Source organism: Strix uralensis, chromosome 16 (genome assembly GCF_047716275.1).
Source record: "Strix uralensis isolate ZFMK-TIS-50842 chromosome 16, bStrUra1, whole genome shotgun sequence".
NCBI classification, from domain to species: domain Eukaryota; kingdom Metazoa; phylum Chordata; class Aves; order Strigiformes; family Strigidae; genus Strix; species Strix uralensis.
This window is the reverse complement of record NC_133987.1, coordinates 9804315-9827932: the sequence shown is the minus strand read 5'-3', so window position 1 is coordinate 9827932 and position 23618 is coordinate 9804315. Positions and strand designations below refer to the sequence as shown.

The window sequence follows — 23618 nt, the reverse complement described above, 5'->3', positions numbered from 1 at the left end:
TCAGTTATGATTCATGTTGTGATTTAATCATTCGCAAAACATTGTTTACTACATAAAAGAAATTGTACTTCAACAACAAAGATCAGAAAGCAAGAAAATCGAATCAGTCCAGAAGAGCTACTGAGTCACTAAGGAGGAAGGCAATGAGATACAGAATATCCCTGTGAATCCAGAGGTCAGCAGCAGCAAAGCTCCTCTTCGGTGACTGCTGGGTGACCACCATGGACAGAACCTTTCCCAACCCACCCAAGAGCTCCAGGAGCACACAGCAGCAGTCCTCAGAGTGCAGATCTCAATATTGCACCCTGCCATACATATAAATGAGTTAGTGCGACTTAGCCAGCTGAATTGAACAACAATTCACATGTCTAATTCTAGTCTTATCCATACATACGTGGATACGAGGCCGCAGCTAAGGCACTGAAGGGCTGCATTAGTCAGGAGAAGCCATCTCCTGCAGCCTGTCCCTACACAGCTGGAGCTCCCAGAGCTTCAGAACATATTACAGCTGTTCCAGGTGGGACTTCAGCTGTGAGGGCTATCAGCTGGGCCTCTTCAAATCCACCAGTTTAACTACTTAAATCCTCCTTCCCACATAACACACACAAAGAGCTCTCCATGTCCATTTTCTGCTCTAATGCACAGGGCAGCTGTCTTACTAGGTCCTTGAACACGACTTAAAATGGTATAGAAGTATAAGCAGAATCCGCTGTTTCTTTGCATGAATTTGTGGCACATTCATTTTTGTGTTGGAGAGGAGAGAACAGCTAGAGACTGCGGCCAAACAGCCACTACAGAATAGTTTTAAGACCACTTGAGTTGGTGTTCGGTGATTTCCACCTGCACGACACATCACAAATACACGTTAGCCATGGAAATCCCTTTCTCTTAAGATCAAGACCACATAATAATAACAGTTTGTGCTTCTATTTACTATTCTTCATGAAATTATGAAACTAAAATTGCAAGCAAAATACTGGTTGCACTGTTTATTTTTCTTGGGTCCTTAAACTCCAGCCACAATATGTGAAACAGAGGGCAAAGAGAGGCCAAGCGGAGCAGGGGAGCTGGGGAGCTCTGACTGTAACACATGGTAGTGAAGACCAGAACCAGTGCTAGTAATTAAAGAGAAGGAAAAATGCGCACTAGAAAGAGATCAGATCTTTTACAGACCGTTATTGCACCTCTCTATAGAACTTTAATAGAAAAAGAATGAAGTGGCACAGGCTGCTATCTTAAAACATTTTTTCTCAAACAAAGCATTCTGCTTACTTCAAAATTCAGTCATAATTAAGTACCCTTGAACTAGTTAATCTTTCTTTTTAGGGGAAGACTCATCTATTCTTAAAAGTTATCTTGCTCCCCAAACATTACTGTTCAATCACTTATCTAAGCTAAAACTCTTAAACCTCTTTAATACATATATGTATAGAATGTGTATATTTATTTATTATTTTTTACCACAAGACATAGGGAATACGTGCTTCATTTTTCTTCTCCTTTAGATAAGTTACATCTGCATATTGAAATCCTGGTTACAAATTTTGAGCGGTCAGATACATCATAATTTCTTTTTATAATTTAATAAAATATACTTGCTCTCCATATTTTTTCCCCACAATGTGCAAAGCAGCAAATACAGACTCAGTAACCAAAGTGAATTAGTGTAACATAGTATGCCAAAACCACTACTTTTTACAATAACAAACCAAACTGACATTTATATAGTATCATATTACATGACAAATATTTCATATCAGGACTGACGTGTCAATTTTAACCCACCAAGCATGACGCTTTCAATGAGGAGAAGGAAGTTACGTTTCTATTTTTAGATCAATCTACTGCTTTTATTCAAGATCCTCAATTCACCTCACAAATGTAAATAAAACCTTCAACACCACTGTGATACATTAATTCTATCAACTTTTCAGCCACAGTCAAGTCAGTACATTCAGCAATTCAACACCAAACATCATGAACAATTATGTTACAGATTTTCTAATCACTGGATGAAAACATTGTTTATTGTAAATGCCACACAGAGCATGGTACAAGTGAGACATAAGACCAAAAAATGGAAGTGATCTGTATTTATCAGAATTGATTAAAGTTTCTTTTAATTTCTTTCAACCACCTGCGAACAACTGTTTCACCTTTTCTTTCTTTTTTTCTTTTTTCCTCCCAGTGATTCAGTCTGAGACTGACATTCTCCTGGGCTGCACCTCATGTAAGTACAGCTATAGCAATACGGTGTGAGTATTATTGTATATGTTTATTTCATCAATGTACAACAGTGAAAATATTTACCAAAATTGGGACTTCTAAACCTGCTATTTACTTCTGTAAAAAGGTACTGGATTACTAAATCCTCCCTGAAGAGTTAGCTAAGGCAAGCAATATTTACTCCCAGACTGTCTTTCTCAAAGATCAAACTGGCCACCTAAGTAGTCTCATACAAAGATAGATCCAATTTACTACATCTTTATAGGTTTGTGAAATCTGTACTTCATGGAAGGGTCCCACCATCTTGAGGCACTCCTGGGCTCTTTGCCAGGCAGGGGAACCTCTGTCATCCACAAGAACTGCAGAAATAGACTGAAGGAACATCAGCACTCAGAAGGTTTAATTTGGGTTATTTCTGCAAACTGCTTACCAATCCATGTGAAGAAGGAATCGAGGCTGTAATGCTGTCCCCACCACCTCTACCACCAGGCCATCATGACAGTTAAAACTGCCTGAAATCCCACAGCCCACATTAATGATTTTCATACATTGACAAGGCCAATCAGGGAGAAGGAGAAAGTCCAAGACAACACCTAGTTAATCAGCTTGGGCTAACTCTGCAAGAAAGACACACCTTTAAGAGAGCCAAACAGATTAAAAGGAGAGAGAGTCAAAACTCAGTCTTCTCTAAGTGGCTAATACCATTCATGTGAGCACTGATGGTACAAATACCATCAATACTCTGAGGGTGTATTTGCAAGCAACCTGAAGATGTGCTTTCAAGTGCAAGAGTTGGCACCTGCTCAGAGTGGTGGGGAGTAGTGAGTTGTTCACCCGGTCTAGCTAATGAGCAAAGGACTAGAAGCCAGGAATTATTTAATGTTAATACCTGCTCTGACAGTACTGACTGCTGTTCTGTTGCTCTCGGCAAGTCACTCCATCTTTTTCATGTTCTTATATGTACAATGAATGTAACATTTTTGTGCCCAGTGCCCATCTTCCCAGTGTTTAATTCCCCATTTCATATTCTAGTCATAAATGCACTGCCTCCCTTTGATAAAGTACAGTCAGTATCAATAGGTAACACTTTTTAAAAACTTATTTCCAACTATTGTGAAACAGGAGCTGAATGTTTATGGAGTAGTTATTTTTAATGTCAGTTTACCATAGGGCCTCTTTAGCCACAAGCTTACAGCCGGAGGCCCCAAGGCATTTTTGGGAATGGAAACTTTTTGAGTTCAGCTCTTAACAAATTTCCAGCCTGCAGTATGGTTTTCATTAGTCTACATGGTGTTATAATAAATGATGCACTTCCTCTTTCATTTTATGATTTTTTAAAACATGCAACAATTTTTCTGTCTGTTTTTTATTACTTTCAATATACTCAACCACACTAATCTTAGAGTCTATGTATAAAGACAGAATATATTGAGTAAGATATCAGCTACAGCAAGACAAGCTTCTGGTTTAAATTCTTCACTGAAGGCCAATCATAAACCCATTACATGTATGCAGCTCCATGGACAGCCATCATTTTAGAGGCCATTGTTAAAAAAATAAAAAGTTCCTTATGCCAAAACCTAGAGTTGGCCTAGAAAAGACTCCTCTAAGGTGTACACCTGCAAGACACTCAACTAAAAGTTTGATCCCATTGGCCAGATACAAAACATATGAAAACCTCCCTAAGTCTCCACATAACAGAATTACAAAAAGGTCTTTTTTTGCATAAAGACCAACCTGATACTTCTCTATATAGTTCTGGGTGCCCCAATACAAGAAAACTTCCAATAAACTTGAGCAAGTTGAATGGAGGGATACCAAGATAGCCAGTGCACAGGAACACGTGCCCTGTGATGAGAGGCTGAGGGAACTTGTCTTGCTCAGGCTGGAGAAGAGAAGATTTTGGGTGGACCTAACAACCACCCTGTTGCACCTACAAGAGGCTTATTGAGAAGATTGATTGAGGCTCTTTACAATGATGCATGATGCGATGAAAAAATACAATGGGCATAAGTTGAAAAACAGATGGATTCCAACATACAAGGTAATATCTTTTTTTTTTTTTTACCATTAGGACAATCAAGTGTTGGAACAGGTTGTCCAGAGGTTGCACAGTCTCCATCCTTCCAGATTTTCAGGATCTGGTCTGACCTCATAGCTGACCCTGATTTGAGCAGGAATTTGGAGAGATGACCTCCTGAGTTCCCTTCCAACCTGAATTATTCTATGATTGATTCAGTCCAGTAAAAAATAGCTAAGATTTTAAATACCAGAAACAGAATGCATTCAGAATTTATTCAGACATTTTATTTTTTCTTGCTACCTATTATAATTGTAAGTATATTGGTTTGCTAATACTGTGGTGCAATATTTTTTTTAAATAATCATAGAAAACCAGGTGTGGATAGCATTTAACCTCAGACTCCAAACTTCTTAATTGAAATACTAATTGAAATCTTCCACTGATGGCTATAGCTTTTTGAAGCAAAGTTCAGACAGGAGAAAAGAAGGCAAATAAAGATTTTCTGTAATGAGCTTTGGACATGCAATGACAACAGCCATCAATAAATTTCATAGTGAAATACCTATGCCACAGCTAAAAGACTTTTTTTTTAAAGTTACCTTAGCTGTCTTTCCCTGAATGCACCTTGTAGAGATGCTAAGTCCAATCTTTCTTAGGGTGAAGTACCATGATTCTTTGATTATCACACTGGATTCTTTGTACCACGGTATAAACTGGCCCCAGCAAATACAAACATAAACAGCAGGTAACAGTGACCCAAACAATATCCCAAATATTTTAAAACTAGCAATATAAACAAACCATAGTATAAGGGGAAAAGAAAGGGTTTTTTAAAAAAAACAAAATCAAACACCTAACATTTCAGAATTTAAGTCTCCATCCTAAAAGCACAACTATCCATATTTAAATCAAGCCCGTGTTCTCTGTGCTGTCTCTTCTTACCCAAAACTAGTTTGGTGAGCTCCGCAGGAGGTCAAAAGCAAATCAAAAGCAAATGCCCTTAACATTGTACTTTCAAACATCAGCTCTGAAACGTTTTCAAGGAATGTTCATCTCCTTTCCAGATGCATTTCCACACATCTTTGCTAGTAATTTAACTCAACACGTACATAACACAGATGCTGCAGTAATTCAAGATAGACAAGATGAGCATGCCAAAAGGGTTACACGCTTCTACGCTCATGCAAGCCAAGCTCACAAGTACCGTTCGTTGGCTTGGTACATGTGCCATCTTCCCATCCACAGCCATGCCAGGGGCCTTCACTATCCACGTCTCCTTCACAATTTACTCCTTGCCATTTATCACCATGGAGCTTTATGTCTCCAGCTTGCCCCCAATCTCCTTCTGGCTGCCTGCTAAGATCTATGTCCCCTTCATACTCATTTCTGTATTATTATAAGCCTTCATTCTCTCTCCCCATACCAGCTTCCTTCCCCTCACAAATTAAAGACTTTGTTCACCCTTCCCTTATGAAGTTTCGGTCTCCCTTCCTGCCAGATGAGATGGTGTTCATTTTGCAAAAAGAATTGTTACTAATGTTTTCTATTTGGGAGAGAGGCAGAGGTTCTCAAACAACCTGCTAAACTTGATTGTGAGGATAGCAGAAGTGAGATCAGACTATTATGCTGGAAATCATTATAGATGCCACCAGTCGGTAGAGATAACTGAAACTACAGATCTGCAAAAACTGAAGAGGCTGCTCTTCTTTCTTCTTTTTCTCTTCAATAGTTAAAATAGATGCTTATTATCACTTACTGCTATTCACCATCCCTGGCTGCCAAGAAGAAAAAAAGGAAAAAAAGAAAATACAAGATTCTCTATACATTTGTTTCAAGAACACTGAGGAGATCTTTTGGAGGAGGAAAGCTGAGAGAGAGAGACTGAACTAACATTAATGGATGTTAACTAAACTAAGATTAGTCTTTAATTTTAAGACATATTATCCCAGCAAAAGTCACACAGTTGGGAAAAAATACAGAAAATAGATCTCTTTCTGTAGGGTATATAAACCTGAACATATAAGCAGCATTCCCTCTGCTGATCCTTCCAAGAAGGAATAATTCTCCACTATGTGTCCCATTGTATGTATTTGCCTATTTTAAATACGTTTTATATATAGTTGATACACATACAGTTTTTTTAAGATGGCCTTCTTTTTGTATTTTCCCTCTATACATAATTTTTAATAAGGATGTATTCCCAGGGGCTGACAGCATCAGGAAAACTAGGCTATGCCAATGAGAAGGGATTCCAGTCAAACATCATCATGTCTAGCATACTGTGTTTCATTTACAAATCTTTGATTTCTAAATGAATGGCAGTTCAAAGTACACATTAAACACAGATACTTTCTGCTTATGTATGTAGAGATTGTTAGAGATTAAGCACTTTTAATTAAAGACTTAAGCAGGTGTCAGTTCATGATACTCTTTGAATTTGGTTTAAACAGATATATGTTCCATGATTACCCAGCAGCACACTTTAAATATAAGCAGAATCAAAGAGATCTTCCTAAACAAAGGGAAGGAAAGCTACTTTGTCAGATGGTTTGAAGTTTGGTACTACTCATCTGTCATATATGGAACATCATATATTTAGTTGGAAAAGGCATTCAAAAACACTTCAAAAATAAACAAAAGCACAGCAAACAGCTTTATGAGACAGAACCCCAGGCCACACAAGACCTATTAATTTCAGTGGGGTTTTGTTCTGCCTCTATATATGCATCTAACTATCCAAAGTTAATTTGCAGTATCAAGGCCTAAACCAGATAATTTAAAAGCATTCTGGACTCAAATAACCAGAGCTTTAAACACAGAGATGGAATTATTTCAGAGTAATTTTTTTCCCAGTGTCATACTTCAGAGTGATAGTAATATGAAGAGTACCCTGTTTCTCCATTACTGAAAGGTCCTGTATTTTCTTTTTTTAAAGGAAATCCAAAGATTAATTTAAAGCCATCTGATGAAAATACCTTAATATTTACCTTCGTATTTTGTTGCAATATATACTGAATTCAAGTGATGTGATTTCAAAACTTATCCTGGATGCTTCTCATTTCAAGATGTTAAATATTGGCTCTTACAAATTTCCATTATACATTGTCTGACAGTATTTGCTGCTCTGGCCTACATGAACTGACTTTTAATTCTTACAGAGGAAATTATAATAAAGTTTGTAGAAGTTGGGCACAGGTGACATTTTAGCATTTCATACTTATTACAAGTCCCTCCTTCCCAGATCTAATTTCACATAAAGTGTAAAACAATGGTTAGAAGGGCCAAATGCATAAATTCTCTTGATCCTTTTTACCTATTATATCATCAGTAATAGCTACCCTCAAGCTGGCCTCCTAATCATCCTTTAAATGATGGCACTATGCTTTAACATCTCTGCAGTGGTGTTGCAGCTGACACCTGAAGACAATGAAAGAGCACAGATGTAGTTCCAGAATTTCATAGCTAGTAAATCACAAACTGAAGTCCCAAAGCCAAGAGAAGGCCATTAGTAGAGTTGTGGGAAGAAAATAATGAGGGAGACAGAGACAGCAATCTGCCAGCTGACTAGGTCAAGGCATGGTGTGTAGCGGGTATCTGGGAGGACAGCTAACGCAGACAGGGAAGCAAAGAGCACAACTGCTAAAACAAAGGATGCTGACCAGCTGGAGCTGTCATCTACAAGAACAAAGTACCAGCCTGCATCTCAGATACTGGTTAATGGAAGCTACAGCATGACTGCAAAGTTTAAAAATAGCATAGGATGATTAGCATAAAAGCACAATTCTTGGAGTTTCAACTGATCCTAAAAGAAAGACTGAGCACTCTTGTAAAAATCAGTTTCCCTTTTCAGCTACTCTTTTCCTACTTCTTTAGTATTAATTACAGCAATATTGCATACAGAGAAATCTGAAAAGTAAAAAATGGTGGAAACCAAGATCTGTTTGACTGCTTCAGCAATAAGGTATAAATCTGGAGTAACTGCAAAGGCTTGAATCTCAAAATACACACCACTGTAACAGAGAGCTACAACTGGCTCCTGAATTTTATCAGTTTTTTGTCTGGAGACAGTGAGGAATCTTCCTTAGCCAGGAAGGAAAAACTGTGAAAGTCAGGTAAGGTTCTTTTAGCAGCTATGGTAGGCACAGGTTATTAAGTGGATCTTTGTATGGCTGCTCCACCTCCAGCTTTATTTGCTGGGAGCTGGTTATGTAACTAACACAAAGGAAAATAACCATTTCTAGGTTGTTTTCCTTTGCAAGGTCTGGGCTGCCAGGAGGAACTGAGAGAATTCAAAAGCAGCTTCCCTTCTGTTGCTCTTTTGGGTGTTTCTCTTTGAAGTGGCACCCTAAGTGGCTGCTCATTCACCAGGTTTGTAGGTAGTCTTTAAAGCAATACTTTCCACCCTTCAAGCTTAAGTACAGAAACATACAATTAATTAAAGCAAGTTAGTGGTGTTATTATTCCAGCCTTTTATTTCTACTTGGTGTCAGACTCTAAGACGCAAGTGCTCTTTGTAGTAGGATTTCAGACACTCTGGAGAAAATGCTGCACTTTAGAGACTGATCTGATATGGATCGTGTAACACACAAACAATCTAAGAAAACCATTTAGCTATTGCTTAAAGGGAAACTTCATTCTAAAATCTAGAAACAAAGAGTCAAACTCTACAATGGCTCTAACTACTTTGCAATGTTACTGTGCTGTATTTAACTGATGGTTTAACCCTTTGTCTGACTTTTTTTTTTTAATCACTTGTTTTTCCTCAAAAGAAGAGTAAGCCTAAAACTAAATTTTATATGGAATGATTGAAAAGTAGACTGGCTAGGAAATCTTCATTTGTTTACAGTCCAACGAACCACTTACCTGCCAGATGGCCGTAATGCAACAACAAATGCATCTAATGCTGCTTATAATAGTGGCTAAACACCACATACTGGTTTCCAAATATTTTACTGGTGTGGAATGTTTGTAAACCATCCTCCTGCACTGCTGCCAAACTCCAGGAACACTCTCCAGCACAGAGTCCTTAACTAAAAAAAATATCCCCACTTATTAAGAATTATTATGGAGGAAAGAGTTCAGTCAATCCGTCCCAATGTAACGGCGCTCTCCCATTTCCACATAGCATGTCAGTTGTTTATTTTCATTCTTTGAGCACAGAATTTTATAGTCACAATTATCTCATTTTCTCATAGTACAAACAGTACGATTTTTATTCATTGAGGTCAACATTTTTGTTGCATTCTTCCTCTTGTTTTTTTCCTCCCTCTAAAATTTGCTATTAACAACAAATACAATAGATTTATGCTATCAAAATACCTGTTGGGGTAGAGATGTATTAATAAATTGTATTTTCAAATGAACATAGATCAAAAGTGGCAATAGAAAATGGACAGCTAGAGGAATTGATGTTTGAACTCCATTTCCATTCTCCCTATCCTTTAAAAGAAATAGTTCTCCAACCAAGCAACCTCATCTTAAAAGATTTTTGTGCAAGAATTTTCACCAAAATCTGGAAGGCTTCAGGAAGTAATGCTCAGTCAAGAAGATTTTAGAAGCTAGGACTGCTTCATGATCATCTGGCCATGAAATCCTGCTAGCCAGACACAGTCTTGAGCATGCAAACTTGCTGCTTTACATCTTTTTTTAAAGGGTTCAAGGGTGGGGAGACTGCACCCCAGTATTTATTAAGGAAGACAGTAAGGCCCTGGCCTTTTTCCCTTCTTATACATCTCCTCTCCTGTTTCTCCTGTGCTGGGAAGTGAGCGGTAGTGCCTTCAGCCTGTCTTCACAAAATACATCCAGAGGGTTAAAGTCCTTCCTCCATCCCTGCCACCTGAGGTCTGCAAAGGAAAGAGCTGCTGAAAGCCTGGTAACAGGAAAAGGCCAGGAGCAGTGTATTATATTCTGTATGTTTGGATTAGCCCACAATAGCTAAATAAACTGATTTAATGTCTAATGACATTTTCAAAGAATAGCTAATAAAATTATCCAAAGTATGCAGAGACAAAAGATGCACACAGACACACCATAATACATCTCTAATACATCCACACAAGCAAGGACCTAATGGTGAATTTCAGCAGTCTGGCCATTCAAATTGGAGGTCAAATATAAAAGGAGCCCAAGTTAAAAAGCCTACTGACTAGAAAAGACGCAAATACTCCTGCCTTGCCCATTATTATTATTATCACTCCCATTTGTATGCAAGTATCAGGTTTCGTTCTATGTTTTCAGCATAGAACCATGTTTCTGAAACAGATTCATGGTCTTTTCAAAATAAATAAATAAAAGGCATGCTATTGAAGTGAATCACAAGCTCTGAATACTTTTGGAAAGCTTCTCTGAATTAGCTGGGTTAGCAGGTCTGAGGGATTTTCACTAAAACCACATGAGGATCCTGAGTCATGTCAGCAGAGGAAGAAGCTGCGATGGATCCAGATGCTATCACTCCTCTCCCAGCTTGTTTGCCACTGACCCTCTGCTGGAGTTTCCCACTCCTGTAACGATGGAGCTGCCACAAGGAAAATAACATTCATGCGCCTGTCTCAGCAGCTTGAGTTCACTGCAAGGCCCCTGGAAAGGGTGCAGCTTTGTGGTCCATTTTGGAAATCAAGCTGTGAGAGTGCAGACACACACGTCCCTCTCCTGAGGCCTGTAACCCTCACCAGAAGGGAGGCTGTGCCATCCCATCCAGACCGCCATGCATCCAGCTACCGCAGCAAGTTTCACCAGAGCTCGTTTGCAAACGGCCCTTAGGGAAAGCTGGTTGAATTTCTCAAACCAGAGACGCTGGTTCTGAAGAATGAATGTATGATTAATGGGGCTGCAGCACTGGTACAACTGTGGTCGCCTTCTTAAAGTTTTCCATCAAAGTTCTTCCAACCTGAAATATTGTAGCAGATTAAAAAATGAAAGGGACTAAAAGTTGCGCTCATATAAAAGGCAGTTCTAAAGCAACTAATCTAAAATTTGCAAATAAGTTTTGCTTACTTCAGCTGATTTGCACATTCCAATTTTTTTTAATTACCAAAGCATTTTCAGACATGTTATGACCAAATATGAACTTGCTGAATACTCACACTAAGATAAAACACAAATAAACAGTCTTGAATTAATCCCATTAATATTACATCTTACTTCTATGCTTAAAACAACAGTACTGAAAAATGAGAAGACGTGTCAGTGGGGACTGGCTGCATTCTGTGCAATGAACAAGGAGATCTTTGCCCACACCACAGTCTCTTTTATCATGTATGAACAACTGTTTGCACTCCTCTGAAGGTACCATCATTTCAGCTTAAGATAAAAGTATACCAAGGAATATTTCTGATAATCCTTTTATATGAATAACTATTCTTTATAGACAATTTACACATGGGTATGAAGGGCCCAAATGTACACCCGCTAATTCACTAATGCCATAGTGATGCTTCAACAAAACCACTTCAACTCATAAAAATAATATGCTGGCAAACACAGTCCTAAATAACTACCTTCACTTTAACCCTGTGATTTGTTTAATCCATCTGAATCACTAACTCTACCTAAGTCTAAGTTACTGCATAAAGCACTCCTAGAAGATGAACTTTGAAGGTCATTATATTGCCGAACAAAATTGAACAGAACTTCTTGGGTTTTGTCTTATTTAGCTCCTGTAAGTAAGAAATATTATCAGAGTTGTCTATCAATTCGTATCAGATGTAGCAGCGCGTCAGAAACATCAGCACCTCAAACACATGGTGACTTCATCATCTGAACCACTACAAATTATTCTGTAAACAAAATACCTGCACTGCTCAAATACAACCTTCATATTAACAAAGTTACTTGTAATTATGAATTTTAGGACTGTGCATTAACTTCATAGAACCATCAGCAACGAGAACTGTATTTGGAGAAGGATGGACAGAGAACTGCCATGTTTAATTCAGCATATTAATCAAACCAATAGCAACAGTATACAGCTTCTGAAAATTAAGCATGTGAGGAGACCCCCAAGGCTACTGTGATCCCTGCTGCTTAGTGGCAGTAAAGAAAAAGTGCATTAGGTCATGTATGTGTTTCATGCTCATACTGGACTCCTATCCAGCTGAACTTCTACCACGTGCAGAGAAAATATATCTGGCTTGTGTTTAAAGGTGTTTTAAGTATGGGCTAATTTTCCTGGCAGGTGAGAGAAGAGGCTCCATCTTCACTGAGGCTGGCACTTGCTTACTTTGCAATAAGGCAGGGTTAAAAAAAAAAGTTACTAAAGTAAACCTCAAACATCCTTGTTCACCATTTCATTCAGTCGCCTTGCAGCTGTTGGGCCAGGACCCAGTCTCAGCACAAAGCCTCGTGGGTCTGCCATAAGAAATACCTGGGCAAGTTCTACAAGTACAGATATTGTTAAAATTTGGACCTTTCTGGTCAAAGCACGACGGTCTCCTCTGCCCCACAACTACCCCAAGTTACTCCAGACTATCAGTGACAAGTACTAGTTACATAGCGTAATTGCGTAGGGGATTGTATATCTTTACATTCAAACAAGCCTCAGGGAATGTGCTAGACAAACCCGACCGGGACAATGTAAAACCTATAAGGTTGTGGGCACTGCAGACTGAGAGAAGTGATGGACTGGCGGGGCCTGTAAGAGCAAGCAGTTCCCTCTATAAAACCAAGAGAGCAGCAGACTCGAAGGAGCCACATTATTACCTTCTGCTCTCCCTGGAGACCAAAAGAGTACTATTCCATCTCCCAATCTCTGCATTTTTCTCCTGCAAAAAGCCTATATGCTAAAGTTTATGAGGTCTGAATTTCAAAAGGAAAGCACATTTCACCTTAAACTCTATGCCCAGCTGTCACTGGCATTTTATCAAATGTAAATCAACACAGTTTGGGGGTTTTGCTCTGTGTTTCAAAATACAAACCATAAAATAAAAGGAAAAAGCATAATCCTGGCTGCCTCACATTGTCTCCTCACAGAAGTATTACTTCAGAGATTAAAGAAGTGCTTGTTTATTTAACAATTTGACCAATCTCTAACAATAGAGCATTTAATGGAAAATATTAATGTGGGACCTATAAACAGAGCCGCTGTGCGATAAATACTGTAAATAGAGACTTGGGGTTTTACTTTAATATAAACAATAAAAGCTTAGCCAAAAGGAACAAAAAAATAACAGAATTAGGTAAATACTTAGATCATAAATACCAACAATCAAAAAAGTTCTCAGGTATTAAGCTTAGAGTCTGTCCTAGAGTCCTATTATGAAGTTTCATCTTGTAAGATAGTGAAAGAATAAAAATGAGCAATTAATGGTATAAAATCAGAAAATACACATGCTACATACATGCCTAACATGAATGACAAATTCTTCATTCATTTTAGGGGTCAACTCCTTTTCGGTAGATAAGTAAAAGCATATATTACACTTCACTGCTTTGGGGAGGAAGGAAAACACATAAATTAATTCTTCATTACAGTTTAAAAAGGCAAATTATTTAAGGACTATTTGTATTCAAGCTAAGTAGACAGAATCATGATATTACATGCTTTCTATTCAAATTGAAAGAATTTACATTTACCTACCATCTCACTAAAGTAAGATGATATAGCAGTAATATTTTTGTTACCTTTTTTTAAAATTTTAATTAGAATGTTCTATTTAAATGCTTAAAATACTTCTGAGGTTTACAGTAAAGTATTTTTTAAAACATACATTGGCTCTTTTTCAGGTCTTATGTTGGTTACTGTGTAAACTCTCCAGCGGCCAAGTGGATGTTACTGGCTTTTGCTGGGTAGCATTGTTTTTCAAAGGTGGGAAGGGATATGACTCCTGACAAACACAGCTGGGATGAGTAGCTCTAAAGAAAAATTTTAATAACATTTTTGCCAGTTTGGCTTATTTTGCTCCAGGTTTATTACTCTGTTAACACACACAGCTTTGCAGAGTAACTACTCCTATGGTAGAAATTATTTTCTCATAACAAAAAAGTTCTCCTGGTTTGATGCAGCCACTATTTGCCTCCCATTACGTAACTACACCAAAGGTTGAACTGTTCTCGAACCACAGTAAGGTCCTTTCAGTTTGTCCTTTGCAAAAAAAGACCCCTAAAAACCCCTTTCACAATTATGAACATGGTACGCAGAAGAGTCCTTATGGCAGGATCAGGCCCCCTGTTTTTGCAACAGCCCTCTGCGCCAATAAGAGCGTGCAGCTGAAGCTTAAAGGATTATGTGTATGTATGTGCAGGGGAAGTCACATGTATACACAAAGCTCGGTGCCACTACCGAGGGCAGAGCAGCAGCGTCAGCGGTCTTTTTCTAAGCTCTCCCATTGTTTACTCCTACTAGAGAAATGAGATATTGGAGTTTCTGCTGAGCTCACTTTGAAAAGGGTCTGACTTGATGGGCAAAATGTTTCTGCCAGCCATCAAGGAACAACAAGGCAGTACCTACCAGGTGAGATTTTAAGAAGTTCACCTTTTAGATTGCTTTTGTTTTTTAAGAGCCTAGAAACAATTTACATTAATGCTTATAAACCTTGGATCAGTGAAAATGAATAGTGCCATCGTTAGAAACCAATGTTCAGTTTTTAGATAACAGCTCTTTATGAAAAACGTTATTGTTTAAATTTGTAATGCTCCTACTTTTATGTTGTTGTCTAGAAGAAAGTTACAGTAGGCTTCTTATGCATATCAATTTTCATGCTCTTGCATATTAGGCTAGATTTCTTATTTACTGTTTCTTTATGTACTCAGTATGTGCTTTTAAGTTTTTTATTAATCACTCTGAATATATGAGATCTCAATTTTTCTGTATATTAAGTCTAGAATATAACAGTATAGCATAAGTATAGCAGAGGAATTGATCAAAAGTTAATCTAATTAGTCTTTAATACATAAAAGAGTTCTCCATGAAAGTGAGATACTTATGAATCTTCTATTCATAGCATAATAATAAAACACACAGCAAACCATACTGTGAAATATTACTGCAAAGCAACTAAAAGACATAGCAGTAACTAATTAACTAATTAATCACAATTAAGCTGCATTTTCATTTATATTATAAAAGAAGGTAAGCCAAAGGCAAACTTCAAAGCCCCAAAAATTTCCTAACTGCTTTCAGCAGAAGCTTTGAATAAGCAGAACGACTGCTGTCCTTTTTAGACTCCATTAAGCATTTTTAACTATGCTAATCACCGTATTTGCAATCTGTTTTCTACTGTACTTAGCAGAAGACCTACCTTCCTTTAGGGCTCTGTCAGCTGAACTTCATGTCCTTTTTACATAAATGCTAAAGCAGCATAAAAAGGCAGCACCCTATTTCTCATGCCAGCGTCACATCCTTCACGTATTTTATAGGCCCCATCATTTAAGTCAAAGCAGTATCCTGTGGGTTTCAATAGAAGTTGGACTATTTCTGAAATGATGAAAAAAGTTCATCAAATGTCTGGACAAAGTGATTCATGTGAACATTTATGTTTGTGATCTGCACATCAGAATGATTCATTTGAACTTCTGTGTGCAGGGTCTGAGCATCAGATAAGAATTTATCAGAATATTCTGCATATCTTCCACAACAGCTAGAACATGTAAGGCTCACTGAAGTGATGATAGACTAGCAGGCTCCAGTGACCTCCCTACACACTGTGGTTTACTGTTGGTATGCACCCTGTGTCTGTGTGGGCTATGTAAAAACAACCATTTATCAATCATTACTAAGAAACTGGCTCTGTTACAAACTAATTACTCCTCAGGCTTCCACCTATTAGCACAGGAGGAAGCAGACTATAAATTTATTTTTGTGGTGCGTTGACTGTGGCAGGATGCCAGGTGCCCACCAAAGCTGCTCTATCACTCCCCTCCTCAGCTGGACAGGGAAGAGAGAATATAATGAAAGACTCGTGGGTCGAGATAAGGACAGGGAGAAATCACTCACCAGTTACCATCATAGGCAAAACAGACCCAACTTGGGGAAAAATTAATTTCATTTATTGCCAATCAAATCAGAGTAGGATAATGAGAAAGAAAAACAAAATCTTAAAACACCTTCCCCCCCCAACCCTCCCTTCTTCCCAGGCTTAACCTCACTCCCAATTTCTCTACCTCCTCCCCCCACACAGGGTGGCACAGGGACAGGGAATGGGGGTTGTGGTCACTTCATCACCCGTTGTCTCTGCCGCTCCTTCCTCCTCAGGGGGAGGACTCCTCACACTCCTCCCCTGCTCCAGCATGGGTCCCCTGCAGGGTCACAAGTCCTGCCACCAAACCTGCTCCAGCGTGGGCTCCTCTCTCCATGGGGCCACAGCTCCTGCCAGGAGCCTGCTCCAGCGCGGGCTTCCCACGGGGTCACAGCCTCCTTTGGGCACCCACCTGCTCCGGCGTGGGGTCCCCCCCAGGGCTGCAGGTGGGATCTGCCCCACCGTTCCCCTCCATGGGTGCAGGGCACAGCTGCCTCACCAGGGGCTGCCCCAGGGGCTGTGGGGGAATCTCTGCTCCGGGCCTGGAGCACCTCCTCCCCTCCTTCTTCACTGACCTGGGTGTCTGCAGAGTTGTTTCTCTCACATAATCTCACTCCTCTCTCTGGCTGCAATTGCACAGATTTTTAGCCACCCCGCTACTAAAACCTTGCCACGCAAACCCAATACAATTTTATATATCGAGGGTCAGTACAGCTTCTGCGGTTACAAAATCTGCTACAGAAGTTGTGCTTTCTTCCTGTGGTGTTCAAGATTATTAAAAATGTGTGTACCTATTGAGAACACTAAAAAATATTTTTAAAAAATCTGTTCAAATTAAAAAAAATCCACCAGTAATTGTTGTATGGCATGTAAATTGATACACTACCATTAGTAAGCACTAGTATTTATTTCAATGTCATTTATTTGTCTGTAACCCTGGGAATTTGTACAATCCTAACCATGGCTTCCCAAAACACCACGGATTTGACAGAATGTGGATTATAGGTGGCTACAGGTAGTATACTCAAAGTGTAACTTCACAGATGTTTTGTAATGGGAGAATTTAGGCTTAGATAGTCCTGGTTTACAAAGGTCCCACACTCCTTTGCACATTTCTTCCCCCAAAATTACTTCTGGTTTTTTGCCCTTGGAAAAATTTGCCCAGCCTCAAACTGGGCTGTAAAAAATGACACCTGTTAAGAATATCCAAGGAAGCATCCCCACACACACACCTGTGAAGTATGGCCAAGGACTCAAATCAAATCATCAAATATTTAAATCTATCAAGCCCTTTTCCAGCATCCTAGAAGACAAAGGTTAATTATTACTGGCTTTTTCTAGTTGGATGGAAGGGTCATTCCATGCATATAGGTGCAATGAGGAGCCTTATGAGAAATCAAGATTATTGGTAGAAATTTTTGATGAATAAGGGGTAAAAAGTGGAGTGGGGAGTGGCACATGACAAACAGTAGGTGGACAAATCAGAACCCATTCATGTCAGTAGGATGCCTCTTAATTTCAAGCCCCTGGTAAATGAAAATTCCTACTCCAAATCTTACAGTCTAATAATAGCCACCTTTAGATAAGCATTAATATTATATTAGCCCTTTGAGAATGTAAAATTAAAATATTTTATTCAGACATTATAAATGGAATAAGATGCAATCAGTAAATATGCAAGTTCATCCAAGAGGCAGCTAGAAAATTTTATTTCCTTCACCAAGCAATAGAAATTAAAAGCCAGAGGAGCGTCAAGAACAAAACATTTCAGACTTGCTGACAATTATCAGGAAGAGATCTGTTTATCCCCAATGGATGTGACAAATTTTGAAGTAATTTCAGCCTCAGTGCAACTCTGCTGAGGGCCAATTTTCCCCTTCAAACTCTAAACTCAAACCAGTTTTACACTTACACTGACAAATGTTATCTGAGAAAGAACTACGTCAGAATTTTTGCATTTACTGGAAATCTGGTCCCTGCAGTCTGAATCTGTTTCACAAGAGTTTCCTACATGGTCAGCGTGATGTCTTGTTGACAAGTCACTGGGTCAGTTTTCACTGATGTTTCTAATAGGAAATGGCATTATATTATAGTTTCCAGGAAAACTACCATCTGTGCCTCCTGTCAGTCTTTGCAACTGGCAGCAAAATATCTGTGGGGAATGTTTCCATGCTGCCAAATTTCAGCAGTGTTCCCTGTCACAAGTCCTACGCATGGGTGAAGCTAACGAACAGTGGGTTAAGATAAGAGCTGCTGTTTCCATCCTGCCAAGTCACTGGGCCAACTCATTTACAGAGTAATTCCAGCAGAGTCGGTGCACCTTTGATGCTCTGTCACTGGGATAAATTCAGTCTGCAGTATCTAGAATAGGGATAATTTGCATTAATTTTGATTGGCAAGAATCTGTCTTCTTTACTGGAGTGATGCTGCTTTACATGGACCAGAAGTGCGATGTTCAGTTCGTATACATTCCTTACCTGGAACCTGAGCAACTCCAAAATGCTGGAAATGCAGGGATCTAGCCACTTGCTATCTTGTAAGAGGTGCAAATGATCTGTTTGCACCTACACTCTAAACAAATAAATTAGCTAAACATTTACCATAAAACCGTCTTGTAATTTTATGCTTTCTCAAATATTAAAAAGGCCATAGCAGAAAATTTTAAATTCTTCTCCATGATCTGATAAACTTTACATAAAAAAAGGGAACGTAAAAGTTTCATAAATATTTTTTCCCCAAAACCAGTCTTAACTGATTTGTTGTTATACAGTTTAAGTGTCTGTAGATAACTGGGGTGAAGAACCCCTGTAGTTAAACACTGATGATTATCATATAAAAAAGATCTAAGATCTTTTTGAAATGATTTAATGAAATCACCCAGCTAGTGTATTCAATTCCTTAAGTCAGGAAAAATGAACTAAATACTTTCATTAAAAACAGTGGCACAAAGTGCATCTACTATGTAAATCTACTAAGTCCCAGCTACTCTGAACATCAACATCACGACAGTAAGAATGCTTTCTGAAGGTGCGTGTAATCCTTGCTAGATCCACTGAGTTGAAGCATTTCATATGAAAAGAAACTGCAACTTACATGCAGTTTTAAATTGAATGAAAATATTTGCTACAGTTAATGGGCTTGTGTGCTCTCCCAGAAACTGAAATTGTATGTTTTAATTAAGTCTTTTGGTTTCCGTGGCTCACCAGTTTTAAGTACAGTGGAAATTCTGCCACGCGTTAAATTTTTAAAATATTTTTTTCACTGAATCGGTTAAAAAACTGAACATATATAGCAGTTTTCAATCATCTTGATACTGATTTTTATTTAAGTTTGTTGTCACTTAGTTTTAAAGTAGAATAGCTGCATCAAAATCAGCTTCCAAGTGCTCTGAAAACCTGGGCCAGGAACTGCAGCGGTGCTCACTGACTTTGTATTCAACACTCTGAATGGAGCTGTCTACTCTGCTGACGCTTAAAAGCTGTCACTTCTTGTATTCCAGTTAGTCAACTTTATAAAATTCAGAACTCTAAGCATCTTATGAAGCCTATTTTCTGATACTATATTCACTTTAATTATTCCTGTTATTTAATACACCGTAAATAACTGGAAGTCAGTATGAATACTAGGAAAATTACAGGGCTTTTGTTTTGCATGTAACTCAGTTTTTAAAGAAGAGTATTACCTAGTGGATATTTAGGCATCTCAAAATTGTATCTCATTTCAGAAACCCAGGCAGCTATGGCTTGTAAACAAATACAGGTAACTGCTGCATAAATTCATTCTGCTTGATGGAATACCCTATCTTCAAAACTGCACAAAAATATTTCACTTTTTGCAGTAATGAAATCTTAACCCACAACACATCTATGATGTATTAAAAGCTTCACTGTTCACTCTATGGTGAATCCTTTCTCACTGCACATAAATGTTAAAAATGAAAAAGATATGTCAGGTTTTCCATATAGAGGCTCTTTTGGAATTCAGTGATAAAGCTAAGGCAGGAAGAGGTGGAGCAGGAGACCAGTAACACTCATCTGATACTGGGACACTGAGAGAAGTTAACAAAACACGGTCGAGTGTACAGAGTTAACTCCTGCAGAGCCCCCAGTGCAGCTGTTCCTGAGGAGCTGCGAGGAGGGCACAGCTATCAGCCACCTAACTCCTGCAGAGGCTCTACTACAAAGAAATAAACAGCATTAAAAAAGCAGATTATCATTGCACAAGTGGGATCTGAATGACCAAGTAGCTGCTATGCAGATGATTTACCACAAAGATGGTGCTTACAGAATGAAAGAATAAACAAGTGACAGTGGCGGCAGTTGCCAACATCTGTGGTCACCTAGCGTAATAGGCCTGTCAAAATATGCATTGTGATCTTTTGTATTCTGGAAATAGTTCTAAAACCGAAGACTGACTAGCAAGTGAGAGAGGGGTCCACAGGAAGGAGCTAAGCTCTGAAGTGCTCTGAAGACAACACATATTCAGAAATTTCTGGAAAAGCAGAGAGTGAGCAACCTCAAAGGATGACCAAAGCAAAATGCAAAGACCAATTTCAAAACGTATCTCTGTACTCATTCCACGTGTGACAAATACACCCTGCAGTTCTTGAGAATTCAGTTTTCACTGTTAACTCAACATGCCTAAGAACATTGTCAGATGTCCCACGGGAAAGTAATAGAGAAGTAAGAAGTGAAAGAGTATCATACTTAGAAACCCTGTGATAAGTCTGATATGATACCATATATGTGTCATATAAGCAAATGGTGATGGGAGGTGCAGCATTAATTGTAATGGGGTCATCAGGGAGAGACAAAGAGGAAAATAAGGGCCAGGCAGATGTGAAAAACAAGGGGTTTTTTAAAAAAAGCAGGGTAAAATGTACATAAACATTTATGTCTGGACAGAAGGAGTGCTTAAGGAACAACACTGGACCAAGGGGAGGCAGTAAGTTATAAAACTGGAAATGGGCTCACAGCACTCAAGTTGTGCAGAATTAAGCAGGAGTGGGTAATAATTGGGTGGTATGAGTTAAAGGTCTTTTTTTTTTTCTTTTTTTCAGTTTTTAATTATTGTTATTACTGCTACTAAAGCAAGTTCATACTGCAAAGGGAATGGGTTTAGAAAACCAAAACCTGAGCCTTATGTGACGAGGGTGAAATCAGTGGGCCCAGGAGGCTGGGCGTCTGCTCTTCCCATGAGTTCACTTGCCAGGGGTGGCAAACTCCTTGCTCTGTGCTCCCTCTCACAGGACCAGGGACAAACAATGCTACTGTAGAAAGAAAAGAACCACCCCTCTTCCAACTGACCTACTCTTGCTTTCTTATTTGTACTTCTTTAATTATCCAAGAGGAAGGTTATATTCAATGCTACTGTATATCAATTATTCTTGTGATTTAGTCATGGCTTCTTTCACATTATATTGCACTGAATTAACTACACTATAAAAATGGAACTGGTATCAATTATAAAAATACCACTGGCCAAACTGGTCAATGATTGCACCACAAAGACATAAATGATAGGGTTGGAAGGGGCCTGTTTTTCAGCCCAGCACCCAGTATCAAGCAGGATTTTCTTCTCCACTAATGTTAAAAGCATTTTATCTAAGCTGTATCATTATGTTATAAACAGCAGCAACTTAGCAACTGCATAAGTAAAGTATATTCTGAAACCTATTTGCCTGCACTGCTGCATTTTTCCCCCTCACATCTAACCTGGGCAATCTAGTTTTACTCTTCTGTATATCCAGCCAACAAGTCTTCTGTTAATCCCTATGGTATGTATATAAGCTAGTAAGCCTAAAAAATGTCATGTTACCCCGGCTGAGAAGTAACAGCAGTGTGACACTTCATTCTCTTGCACTTGAGAGTTCAGAGTGTGTTCCCCTTGAGGTACAATTAATTGCAGGTATGCTATTTTCCAGAAATAGCAACCATTCATTATTTAAAGTTTTAAGAATTAATCCATCAGTAGCATGACACTTTCAAAAAGCACCTTTTAAATCCTGATGCATAGCTGACAGTCTACTAAGTCATGGTTTAAGCATATATGCAACATTTTTGGCCAAGCTTTTCCGTCTTGATCTGAAGCAAACCTGTGCCATCCAGCAAAGCTCTACGCAGCGCTCAGCCCTCCCCTATGCAGTACCCTTGGGTTTCAGTCCCTGTAGGAATTAAGAGATCCTCTTAGGCCTGTTTAGAGACTCACCTCGTTGGCAACAGCTTTATTAGCTATGTGTGGTTTATAATGATATTACAGCTTGTAAAAACGCATACTCAAAGGTTAGATAATCTCGATAAGAGCTATTTCACATATAGACGATAACAGAACACATAGACAAATCATTTATTGTCTAAACAAAAAAATCTGCAGAGCAAGAGATAGTGCCACAGCCGGATAAAGGTTTTGGATTCTTTAAGTCAAATATAATAATCAGAGCATGGAATGGCCATGCTTGAAACTGTTAACCAACCTGCTCTGCAACTTAATGCTGCATTATGAATGAAAATGTCTGAAAAAAACCTGACTGCAGCTATGGACTGTAATACAACTAAGCAACACTTGATTTTTCTTATTAATTAAAGTTCATTTTATGCATTTTTTCTAAAATAATCTTTGCCACCGAGTGCTCTGCACTTTTTGTACAGTGTTGTAAGAAGTTTTTCTTAAGTACTTCATGCAAATTTTTATCTAAGTAAAACCACCTTCAATGTATGACATGTAAAGAGATTGGCTTTCGGCCAAGTATCAGAATCTAAAAGTACTTCTACACTAATACCTTTCCTACTTTGGTGTTTCCCCAGTGAATTTATGACGGTTAAAGTCCTTCTAAAGTTTCGAAGCAGAAAAGACTTGATGCCATAGTTTGTAACACAGAGTTATCCATAGCACATACACAATTCTGTCTGTGGACTATGTATCAAATAGAAATGCTGGAATTTTCTGCCATTCAGGAGTTGCCGTAGTTTTACAATATTCATAATGAATTGTTAAATACAAACCAAGAAGCGCAGACCCTGCCTAAAAAAGCCAAACTGCAGATACAAGTCAACATAAACCGAGTAACCATTTTCAGTGTTTCTCTGGCATTTATTCCATAAACACCTGCTTAATTTGTAATTAAGGGATTTTTCATTGGTGTTTATTTGCTATGGAATAAAGCTTCAGAATCTCTAAATATAAGACATTATTCTGAAAAAGGCAACTCTTGGTTTTGGTTGATGATATCAGCTAAAAACATACTTCGAAGGTAGTAACTTTAGTTCAATAGTGTAAGGAGTTTCCATATAAACAACAGAACAACCACAGTACAAAATTCAGTATGGAACAAATTATCAACTACTGTGCAAAACCTCTTTCAAGAAATGATCTGTTTTAACGGCACAGAGAACGTACACACATCCATGAATTGCGAGTGA

At 38.5% G+C, this 23618-nt stretch overlaps 2 protein-coding genes across 9 annotated transcripts in view; one reads left to right on the top strand and one right to left on the bottom strand.

The window, feature by feature from the left end:
• CHLSN (cholesin) overlaps positions 1-23618 on the bottom strand; it is a 134797-nt gene that overhangs the window by 59162 nt on the left and 52017 nt on the right. The gene's annotated exons all lie outside the window — the stretch shown is intronic.
• Positions 1-23618, top strand: part of GPR146 (G protein-coupled receptor 146) — a 55203-nt gene that overhangs the window by 23276 nt on the left and 8309 nt on the right. Inside the window, exons 2-3 of one of the 5 annotated variants that reach the window (XR_012631138.1) lie at positions 2189-2230; positions 11410-13186. The gene's annotated coding sequence lies outside the window, so the exon portion shown is untranslated. Of the gene's footprint in view, positions 1-2188; positions 2231-4110; positions 4236-4300; positions 4815-11409; positions 13187-14321; positions 14697-23618 lie in introns of those variants that run through there. The other 4 variants (XR_012631137.1, XR_012631139.1, XM_074885918.1 and 1 more) reach the window with 4 other exon arrangements.